Genomic DNA, 11945 nt, shown 5'->3' on the forward strand with positions numbered 1-11945 from the left:
CAGTTTTATATCACTATAAACTTGATATTCTTGTCCTTCCCCAACAACGCACATGAATTGGAAATGTAATGAAAGTGTGAATGGGTGGTCTCTATCTGAACCGAATGTTTCCAGGTTTTCTTAGAGTCTTATTCAAAGAACTGAAGAAGTACACACAAATAACAAAGTAGCAAGAGATTTTATTCAGAAGCAGTTAAGGTACAGGACAGATATACTGCAAGAGAGCTTCAGGCTCTGAGTGAGAGTTACTGGGGAGACCCAGGGCTTCTTCTTGTGAGTCCAGGGAGAGAAGTTGATTATTAGGGGGGAGGTGAAAGTGGTCTTTTGTTTTCATTCACATGCTTGAGTTATATAAGCATTAGTTCACTGCACATGTCCTTTCCCATGGTGTATCTAATTTTAGTCATATGTGCCCAATCATGTACAAACATGCAATAACATACAGAGAATTTTCCCTAAAAGCTCATTTTGAGGACACAGTTTGCCTTACTGCACATGCACCCAAACTAGTCCAGACTGGGATCAACACTCTGCTTCTTGTTCTAGGATAGGTTTCAGGATGTGTTTGGTCACAAAAGGGGAGTGACTAAAGGTTGCTAGGGAGCTTTAGGTTAGAGTGACCATGTTGCTTTGTTTGGAGAGGGGTATGCAAGCAAGTCATTGCTGGTGGGCTCCAGATTGCTCAGTGCTGTGTTGGCAGGGAGTGTGTGTATAGCTCAAGCCAAGTGGGGTCCCTGTTGCTGAGTTATCCCTAGGCTTGCCTGCCTCAAAGGAAACTAATTGAAAAGACAATCAAAGGCATTGTATGGCTCAGTATTGAAACATGAACTCATACTCTATTTCTTCTATTTACTTCCTCATTAAATTACTGGGAAATGTGATTTTAACAGTGGGAACTGGATTTGAAATGAAGCCATAGCATAAAGGAGAGTTGTGAACAGTCATTGTCTAAAAACATAGCAGCAGACAATGTAAGTGAGCAGTGGAAAGATGGCTGGTGAGAGGGGACTGAACAGATGCAGCAGAAAAATGCATGCCGGAATGTCTAGGTGACTGAGAGTGCTTGCTTTAATTCATGATGGCTTTTCACATCACATCAAACACCTTGCCAACATTTTTTTTTTTCTGAAGGACTTGAGTTTCTATAGCAATTACTGTGATTTGACTACAAGGAATGGAAAACCTCACTGAGAACAAGGGACACTTATTCTCTCTCATAACATGAAATCTGGAGACAGTGACGATGCAAAGATGGCTCAGTGATGTCATCAGGAGCAGTTTCATGCCATCTTTTATATTTGCTTAGTCAACATTTTGGCTTATGGTTAAGGCTTGTTCCCTCATAGACACCACAGGCCTTTAACAGCTCAACTTTCAATCTATTTTCTAGACGTTTATCACCCAAAGTCGCCTGACCTAGGCCAGGGTGGGTGCATTTTCTCCCTTAAGGTTTGCTGTTCACTTGCCGGTCTCTGAGATCTCCCCCTGCCTCAATCCCAGAGTTCTCCAGGCCTTTTTGTCTTGTGTCAACTTCCTTGGTACCTGCATTTCTTTTTTAATTTTCCTATTTTATTTTATTTTTTGTTTGGGTGGAGTAAACCCTCCAGTACTTCTGTGACATAGGGTATGTAGAAAGTAATATTTTGCAATTCTGAGTAGTTGGAAATATAACTTAATCGCATATATGATTGATAATTTGGTTTCATATAGATTAAATTTGGAAGTAATTTGTACGCAGAGTTCTGAAGGAATTGCTCTTTAATCTCTCAGCTTCCTGTATTATTGTAGAGAAATTTGGTGCCATTTTGATTCTTATGGGGTTTTTTTTGTTTTGTTTTGTTTTTTTATTCTGTTCCGTTGTTGCTCTAGTCTTTAATCTCTTGTGTCTACTTCTTTTTTTCTTTTTCGTTCTCATAGTTTGTTTGTGAGGATCCCTTTTCTTTCACTCTTTCTCTTTTTTTTTGACAGGGTCTCCTTGTAGCCCCAGCCTGCCTGAAATTTACTATATAGACCAGGCTGGCGTTGATCTCACAGAGATCCACGGAGATTAAAGGCATGCTCCACCACCCCAGGTGAGCATCCTCCCTTTTTCTTAAAGTAGAATGTTGTTTTGTTTTGTAGATACAAAAGACATTTCATCTATTTGAAGCCACCAATTTCCTTGATTCCTGATTTTCTTCTCCCTGCATCTCATAATTGTCTTCTCAGTTGTTTTCTATGTTTGCTTGAAGACTGCTTCGTGTGAAAGCCTTGAACTGTCTGATGATGCTTTGAAATCTAAGCTTAGTAATGGGCCACTAAAGAGCTAATCGGACACTGTTTACACATGATCCGGCCCTATGAATTGTGAGTTCCATCGTGTATGTGCTCCTCCTGGGCCGATCAGAGCAAATCTTGACATGATCTTTACTTTTTTCTTTTGTGCTAGATAGATCACCAAGAAGAAATCTCCAGTTTCCTGCATGAGCAGTCTAATTCTGATTGCCAGTAGTTTGGAAATCTAACCTATAGGAGAAGGCTAACATCTCAGTTTTGACTATGTGGAATTTCACTTAGTTTCCTTGTTTGTGACCATAGTCTTGTCCTCTGTTTTGCTTGGTGTTCCCTAGCTCACAGATATTCTGATTCCTTAAGGAGAGTAACTGCTCTTGTGGGGACAGGCGATTCCTAGATGTGATGAAGCATATCAGTATCTGTTTTCTTCTTTCCTTTAAAATAAAGACTAACAAAATCCTTTTGGCAAACCTTCTATTTACCCCTATGACTGATTTCTACTTCTGGAAACTTTTGGACATTCTTGTGAAAGGGTCACGTCTCTGTTTTTTGTACTGATGGATTAAAAATGGGTTGCATTTAGTTTTCTTGAGTCTGCACCTCAGTTCCTTTGGAGTTATTCCTGGATTTCAAAAATTTAAAAGCCAGAATTTGACCATATTTTCCATTTTACCAATTTGTTAGTCTCCTATTTTTGTTATGAATTTTAAAAAATTAAATTTATTGTTTTTATTTTATGTGCATGAGTGTGTTGCTTGCATATATCTAAGTACACCTGTGCTGTGTAATACCCACAGAGGTCAGAAGAGGGCATTGTATCCCCTGGAACTGGAGTTATAGCTGGTTGTTAGCTGCCATGTGGATGCTGGAAACTGAACCCAGGTCCTCTGCAGGAGCAGCCAGTGCTCTTAACTACTGAGTCATTTCTCTAGCCCTCATGAATTTTTTCTTTAAAAGAAGTTTCTTTGCTATTTTTAGTGGGGCTTTTCAAAGGACTTGTGGTGAATATAGGCACTTAATTAACCTGTTACCTTTATTGAGAAGCTTTTGAGATATCTCTTTAGGGATAAAGGTATTTTTCCCCAAAGCTCTCCCACTATATTTACCCTTCCATATCATTGGCCAGGATGCGACTATTTGCTAATGCTTAAACCAGTCATTGGCAAGAAAAATAAGGTCACTTTGATTAAGTTGTGAAAATTCCCATTCATTCTTGGCAGTGAGAAAAGTTTGTTCACTAAGCACATGGCTGTGCAGGGAATGGACAAGTAGAAAATGATATTCAAACCATTGAGCATGGAGCCCTACCAATCAAGATGTATATACTGCTAAAACAGAGCAAAAGAGGCCTTCTGAACACTCAATTGAAACCAGATCTTTCCAGAAGATTAAAAAGGACAGGCTACCAAAGAATGACTGCAAAAGTCTTGTTTCTTAGTATTTAAACAGTGGTTGTAACAGAAAGGAAATATAAAACTGCTGTGGAGAGTGGAACACTCCATAAAGATCATTCAAACCTTCAATTTTTTTTACCCAAAAGAGAATTACTCCATTTAATCTTCTTCTTAGAATAATCTACCAATTAGATTAAAAATAATCACAGGAAGCCAGAGAGCATACCAATTATGGAATTAAAAGTGCTTCCCAATTCGGCATATGATAAGTCTTTGGGCAAAATTTTCCTTTAAACCTTTAAGAGTGATTGTGGAGGGAAAGATTCTGCCTCAGTATTATTTGTAACTAATTGGCTTTATCTTGATTGTTGACTGCTGATTGGTGATGACTTGTTGAATGGGTGGACTGAGTGTAGAACTCAGATTGGTCTGGGATCAGCTGGAAAGGACTATGTTCATTTTACAGTGTCTGTATAGCACTGGCATGGGGGAGTGGTGACACACAGATCATGTATTCCCTCCTTTCTTTAACATTCCTGTTTGGGCTAAGGCTTCAGGAATCCCCTCAGCTGGAGACTTCCAGGTTTCTAACTGACCTCAGACAGAGACAAATCTCCATGGGTGAAATTCTCAGTTCAAGAAATATATCCTGGGAGAGAATTCGCAGGGATTTTGCTAACTTCAGTGTCAGAGAAAGAAGTTTTTTGAGCTTTATATTTGAGGGGAAACCAATCAAAAGTTGTTTCAGCTATTCTGAAGAATGAAACATGAACTATATAGAACATTCCCAGAACTCTGTGACTTAACAGCATCAAAGTGGATAGTTTTGTCTCGTGTTGGCAATTAATAGTCAAACAATTTATGTGCAGGATTGAAGGTGTAGCTCAGTGGTAGGATTTTTGTCTAGAATGCACAAGGTTCTAGGTTCAATCCCCATTTCCAAAACCAAAAACAGAATACCACAATATTGAAAACAACACAAAAACAGCCTTCCCAAATGAGAAAGAGAGAGAGAGAGAGAGAGAGAGAGAGCAGTCTTGAGCAACATAATATCAGGGGGTTGAAAGGTGAGAATTATTACAGGAGAGGAATTGAATCCCTGGTTCCTACTACAGAAAGGAGAAGAGTATGAGGATAGACAGAAAGCACTGGGCTGAGCAAGGGGAAGCTCCTCCCCCAACCCCTGGGGGAGGTTTCAAGACATAGTGTTTTGAGTTTTTCAAAGCTCAATACTTCTCTGACTCTTCTTTGGGTTATATAGTTATTTTTTGTTCTTTTTCTGATGAGCATATTAATTTTTAGAGAGAGTAAAGTAACTCAAAGGTACACAGCTAGATAGGAGTTGATCTAGAGAAAAGATCAGAGCTTTTCTCACTATGGCATTAATGCTCTTGGGACCTAAAATAAAATATCTTTTCTGACATATAGGAAGTCTAGTACATTAGGTAAAGAGAGGTGGATGGAGGTCAGGAAGAGTAAGATTTTCTGCAGTGCTGGAGACTGAACCCAAGGATACATGTGTGCTAGGCAAGTGTTCTACCACTAAGCTATATTTTCACACTAACATTGTTCTAAGTAGAAAGAATAGCTCTGGCAAGAGCCTAAGGAAGGAGAGAGGATTTCCTAAGAATCACAAGCAGACTGGTAAGGTCAGAGCTGGAAAAGCAGCATAAACATTGGTATGAGGTGAGACTGAGCATGGGAAGGACAGGATCAGGAAAGGTACTGAGGGCTAGTGTTTTGCTTCTTTAGCTATAGTTTCCCACATCTGTCATCAAATTCCTTACAGAACAAGACTGACATTTCCTCTTCTTTGCATGTTTTCGCTACCAAATGTGACCATCTTTTGAGCCCACTTGGGCAGGGAAAGGATAATGTGGAATTAGTTTAACTACATAAATCTATTTGTACAGAAAATGAATATAAGTGGTGTTTCGATGAATAAAACTCAAATTCATTTCAATATACTCTTGTTTTCCTGCGTGTTTATAAATATTATGCTGCCACTTGACTCACTTCATCAGTGCCTAATGCAGCTGTAACTCCTGCTGCACAAATGGCTATGACTTGAAAGTTGCCCCACTTAAAGTACCATCTAACTTCTTTTGAGTGTTTCTGTGGGTATGGAATAATCTCTTGGTTTCTTCTTACTTGAACTTCTCCGCTGGCTACATACAACTATTCCCACTTGGTTTTCTTGATGGTTCACTGTTCTGCGCCCATTGTTGCTCACTTCTCCTGCCAGAGACCCACCACTACCTTCCCACAACTTAGAGAGATGCTCTTTGCTAACTTAGTTCACTCCCACTAGTCTCAGCTCTGCTACTTCTGAGCTCAAAAGCGTAGTTTTCTATGCTTTTTTTTTCTGGTCCGTATTGAGTTTGGAAGGCAGCCTTGCCACTTCCCTAAGTTTGACTTTCCTTTGATTACCATCTTCTGCATTCTGAACCCACACCTGCCCCTGCTATACCCACTGCCAACACAGATGCTTATGGAAAGCCAAGCCTTGCTCTTACTATCCTCTTCCAGCTTCCTCCTTTGCATAAGGAAAGTGTTCTTTCAGCAAGAGAATTTCTCTGAGGCTCTCCATACCTAGAATTTCATTTCAGTCCAAATGATGAGAGACAGAGAGAGAGACAGAGAGAGACAGAGAGACAGAGAGAGAAGAAGTCCTTCATTCTTCTGATTTAAGGACATCAAACTGAGGCCCAATGTATCATTCACTTGACTTTTTAAACAAAATTTCATTGGAATAAGCCATACTTGTTTACTTACATGTTGCTTATGAATGAAGACTGTGACAGAGCTAAAAAATCATACAGCCTGTGAAGCACAAGATATTACCAGGACTTTTACAGATAACCTTTATTCTAGTCTGTAAAACCATTAAAGGATTTGCTTTAAAATGAAAAGTGTGCTATATGATCAGGTTTATAATTGTTGCTTGAGACAGAGTCTCACTTTATAGCCCAGACTGGCCTAGAACTTCTGATCTCCTGCCTCTAATCTCACAAGTGCTAGATTACTGGCATAATCCACCATGAATGCCTAGATTTTCACTTTGAAAATGTCATTACAGCTGTAGGGACAAGAATACAGCCAGAGGGAACGGGTAAACCTGGAGGCAGAGAGACAAGAGGTGGTTCTAGGACTTTAGGGAAGAGGTGATGTGGCATGAGCAGTTAAAATAGAGAGAGATCGTGGACTTGAGTATATTGAGTAGGTGGAACTGATCAAGTGTTGCATGATTTTCCCAAGCTTCAGGTATTAGTTATAAAAATGAATGACACTTCTTATTTCTAGGTTCTCTTGGCTCCTAGAATTCTGTCTGGGTCTTCTTCCAGCCCTTTCTAAATACCAGAATGCCATTTTTCCTGATTATTAAGGCTCAGATATACCCTGGCTACCCTCTATGGGGAAGCTGGAAGGCCCCACCCTCAGGATTCCAATGCCTCTCATCTTTGTCCACAAATAGATGTTCTTGCCTTGGCCTTGCCTTGCCTCAGGATGTCATAGACTGGAGCCAATGTGGGATTCTCTGAGTTCTCTGTCAGACTGAACTTTCTGTCAGCAGTTGTGTATTTCAGGGACTGAATATAGCTCCAGATGCAAGTTTTCATGGTTCACTTTATTCTTTTCTCAGTAATTGAGACGTGCTGGGCCAATTTAAAAGGGTAACAGCAGTAAAAGAAGAGTAGCTTTGTGTCCTGTAGATGCACTATATTTTTAAAAATGCCCGGTCTGTGATTTTTATTTAGTTTTCTCAACTGACTGAGAAACTTTTTATTTAAGAAGATAGGATAACTCTTTCCTGTTCTCTCCTCTAGGACTCTGTTTCTCTTTACTCATTTCCCAGTATGACTCAAAATTGTAAAATCCATCATTTGTTGAAACTACCCAGTGAGTTCTTCTACCTAGATGTCCCACAAACACTTAAAGTTGAAGCTGTCTTAAATATAAAACCTTTGTTTAGACAGTTCTTTTCTTTCTTTCTTTCACATATTCTCTGTGCTGAGTGACTCCACCAATCAATCCTATCACACCAGCAAAAACTGTGAAAGTCATCTAGGAGTTACAAGCTCTTCCTGTATATTTACTTTACAATCCATTAAGATACAATCTCTTAAGTAGTTTTTCTGTGATAATATTGAATCCAGGATACACACTCTATCATTGAGCCTATATACCTGGCCTTTCTTAAATACATTTCTTTTTGAGACAGAGTTTTATGTATCAGTCTGGATTGCTTTGTAACAGTGGTAACCTTGAACTCTGATCCTACTGTCTCTAGGTCCTAAGTGCTGAGATTATAGGTGTGTACCACCATGCTTGTTTTATGTGGTGATAAGGACTCTATAATCACTCTACCAAATGAACTACATGCCTGGCTTTTAAAATATATTAAAATTATTGATTTTTATTGTTTTTAAACATTCTTGCTTCCTTGGTTTAATCTTGTATCTCAGAATGACTAGTCATGTCTCTGTTTCTAATCTTTTTCTGATCTAATTTTTCAAGATCAAGAATCTATTAACAAATAAAATGAAAAATTATTTCCCACAATTGTCTTTTAGGTATCACAAGTCAAAGCTACATGCTCTATCACATAATAAAAATATAAAGTACTTTGTGCTAGTACCAACTGTTGACATGGAATGCAAAATGGGTTAGCTACTTTGAAAAACAGATTGGCAGTTTCTTTTTAAAGTTAAACATCCACAGAGCATGTAACTTAGCAATATCTGTAGTGAGTGTTTATCTTGGAGAAATGAGAGCTCATGTTCCCCAACAGGAGTTTCCTCATGGTGATAAACCTTTTATAGATTCTGATGTTATACCCCGGTGGTCACACCAGTCAGAAAACTAACCCCATGTACCCCTCAAAGCAAGTTTGTGCAAAAATCGGAAAGATTCAAATGAGCTATGTGCATGAGAATGTATTGTCCCAATTCCAGGTTCATGTTCTGAAAATATTCTGTAAGCTACTATTATTAGGAGAAATGAGATAAAAGAGAACTATCAGCACTATTTCTGGACTTTCTTAAGAGTCTACAACTATTTCAAAATTAGAAGTTATCATTTTAAACAAATCAGTTATAACAAGCTTAAAAGTGTTCTAATCTTAAGCCTATCTGATTTCTAGGCCAATACACTTTTCAAATAAAAAAAATTAATTTATTTTTAATGATTTCATATACATTTATAATAGAGTCTAGTTTCATTCTCCAGTCTAAGTTTCATTCTCTCTTATTCTCCTCCTACTCCATCAATCCCACTGTCTTCCTAAGTCCTTCTCTCACTATCATATCTTCTTGTTTTTGTTTTGTGACCCACTGAGTTTAACCAAGGCAGCCTGTGAGGGCATGGGTGTGGAGCTGTTCACTGGAGCGTGGATAACTCATTAATGTCAGAGCCAGTGCGCTTCACGCTTGTTCCACATTGGTAAGGATCCATTGGGAAATGCTTATATTAGCAGGCACAAATGAGGGACATTTTAGAGATTCAAAACTCCTTTTTTCTCTTTAGACCCTAGAAAGAAAAACTAAAAATAGAAATAGTTAATTGAAACAGTGATGACATTTGAGGGGGGATGTTTTCTAATAGATTTTAGTTTTTAAAGTATCTTTTAAACTGAAAAGCTAACAAATTATCTAGTTATATTCCAACTCCCAAAGCCACAAAGTAGGTACTAACTGAGTCTCTAGGCAACAGAGTCAAAGGTTAGAAGACTAAAACACTATTCTCAAATGACACATGTGATGAGGACAGTGTTATGCTGATGCACTTGTTTTGCTGGGCATTTGTGGCCATGTGTCAGTGCTAGCAGTTTTATAAACTGTAACTAGCATTGGGAACAGTCCTTACAGTGTTCTAGTGGCAGGCTACAACTCAACACTTCTCCTCACACCTCTGCTTCTCTTTGTGAACTTTGGACTCTGCCTCTTTAGTAGAATCATTTTTGGTACTGAAAATTTAAACCTGCTTAGGAATGCCCCCCTTAAACATATTGGCAATAGCCTTTCATGTAACATCAAGCAAATCTTTGATGTCTAAGTAGTTTGTAGCCAGAATAATTTCAAAAAATGTTTGTTGATTGACTTTCAGGAATTCTTGATTGCAAACAGTGATATTATCTGTTTGCTTTTCATTGTTCTGTTTATCCCCATGGGGCAGGAGTTCACTCTTGAGGCAGGTGTGCTCCTGAATGACCTTTTCCAATAACATTCCATTAATGATTGGTAGAGAAGATGGGCCATCATCTCTTTCCTCATCTTCCATTCCCAGATCTTCCAGCATGGACTTGATAGCCACAGATTGTTTAGCAATTTCTACATCAACTTCAAATATCTCTCCACCAGAACTCTGAACCTTAATTAAGGCATGTTGTTAGGAATCTAGAAGTCAGGATGAGCTCTTGGGGGCTGATGGGAGTGGGCAGGGGCTGCATAAGAAGAGAATGGCAGAGGACAAGCCTAGATTTTATATATCAACTCCTTTTGTGTTTTCTTCTTTTTTTGAGACAGGGCCTCCCTGTAGACCCAGCTGGCCTGGAAGTTGCTATGTAGACCAGGCTGGTCTTGAGCCCTGTTTTAGTTTGTTTCTCCATTGCTGTGACAAAACACTCTGACCACTACCAACTTGGGGAAGAAAGGGTTTATTTGTCTTACATCTCCCAGGTCACAGTTCATCAGGGAGCCCAAGGTAGGAACTCAGGGCAGGAACCTGGAGGCAGGAGCTGGAGCACAGGCCATGGAGGATAGCTGCTTACTGACTTACTCCCTGTCTCCTGCTCAACCTGTTTTCTTATGCAACATAGGCCCACCTGCCCAGGGGTGGCCACCCACAGTGGGATGGGCCCTCCCACATCACTCAACAATCAAGAAGGAGTACCCCTCAGACATGGCCACAGTCCACTCCAATAGAGGAAATTCCACAATTGAGGCTCCCTCAACCCAAGTGTGTCAAGTTGACACTAAAGCTATCCAGCACAAGCTCACAGAGATCTACCTGCCTCTACCTTCTGAGTGCTGGGATTAAAGATTTAGTCCACCACTCCCAGTTTACATCAACTCTTTTTAAGACACATCCTATCTGTTTGTTGTGGAGTGGTGTCATAGTGTGTTATGAATGCTCCTTGCTAGATTTTGTCACCTTATTCTAGATGTTTTTGCTTTGGTATTCATTTGGATGACATTTTATGTTTTAAGAGCTTTTTCTGGGACTAGAGAGTTGGCTCAGCAGTTAAGAGCCCTGGCTGGTCTTGCAGAAGACCTGGGTTCAGTTCCCAGCACCTACACGGCAGCTAACAACCATCTGTAACCCCAGTTCCAGGGGATCCAATGCCTTCTTCTGACCTCTGTGGATATTGTACACCAAAAGTACACTGACATAAATGCAGGTACTAATATACATGGAATAAAATAAAAATAATAAACAAAAGATTTTTTAAAGTTCTTTCCTATCATTTTAGTAGAGAGCAAAGGTTAAGGGAAACCAACATATTTAAAACAAATGTTTAAAAATTAGAGCCTATATGCTTTTTATTACTTTTCTCATCCTCATATGTCATTAGTGTTATGATATTCCTGAAATATCTAAAACAGTTAAAAGTGTGAAAAGCACAAGTAGTGAGAGATGACAGAAGGCTGCATTTTGAAAAAATCTCAAAATTCTTAACTGGGAAATACATGAAAACATTCTGTTTGCCAGGTTTAGGGTCATGGGAAATACATCTGTCTGCATTCGTGAAGTATACTGTCATAGAAAATTATACTGCATGAAGCAACGGAGCAGAAGCACAGCAACAATATGCAGTTACCTCATCTGCCAAGCACGTATATCACAATTACTTGAAAGCAATCATCAAATAGTCCGGGTCCCACCAAAATATTATGACTAAACATCCACAACAAAGGCTGTGCCCAGAAGGTCCTGCTTTGTTCTGAGCTGGGTTTATCTGAAAGAAATGGAATGTGATTGTAATAAGAAGCCTGGAATGGCTCTGTCTTTTCAACCCAGACTGCTGTAATGAACAAGAAGCAGTAGGGTGAAGGGAGACAGGCCAGGGAGAGGCTTCTACATCCCACACAACACCCTGAGGCTTCACAGAGGAAGAAGCTATGACAGGTGCAGAGTAGATGTATGAAGTCCTCCATCAGAGAAGTCCTGCATAGTTGGAGCTTTAACCCTCAGGGCAGAGCTCTCTGGAAGCTATACTGTATCATAGTCACAAATTCCAGTGATACATTGTTTGAGAGAAAAATCAGACAAGGCACT

At 39.4% G+C, this 11945-nt stretch overlaps 1 pseudogene; it reads right to left on the reverse strand.

The window, feature by feature from the left end:
• Positions 1–9557: 9557 nt before the first annotated feature.
• On the reverse strand, positions 9558–10043 carry LOC103748935 (annotated as a pseudogene).
• Positions 10044–11945: the final 1902 nt, after the last annotated feature.

This window comes from Nannospalax galili, unplaced genomic scaffold, assembly GCF_000622305.1.
Source record: "Nannospalax galili isolate Female #2095 unplaced genomic scaffold, S.galili_v1.0 scaffold11, whole genome shotgun sequence".
NCBI lineage: Eukaryota > Metazoa > Chordata > Mammalia > Rodentia > Spalacidae > Nannospalax > Nannospalax galili.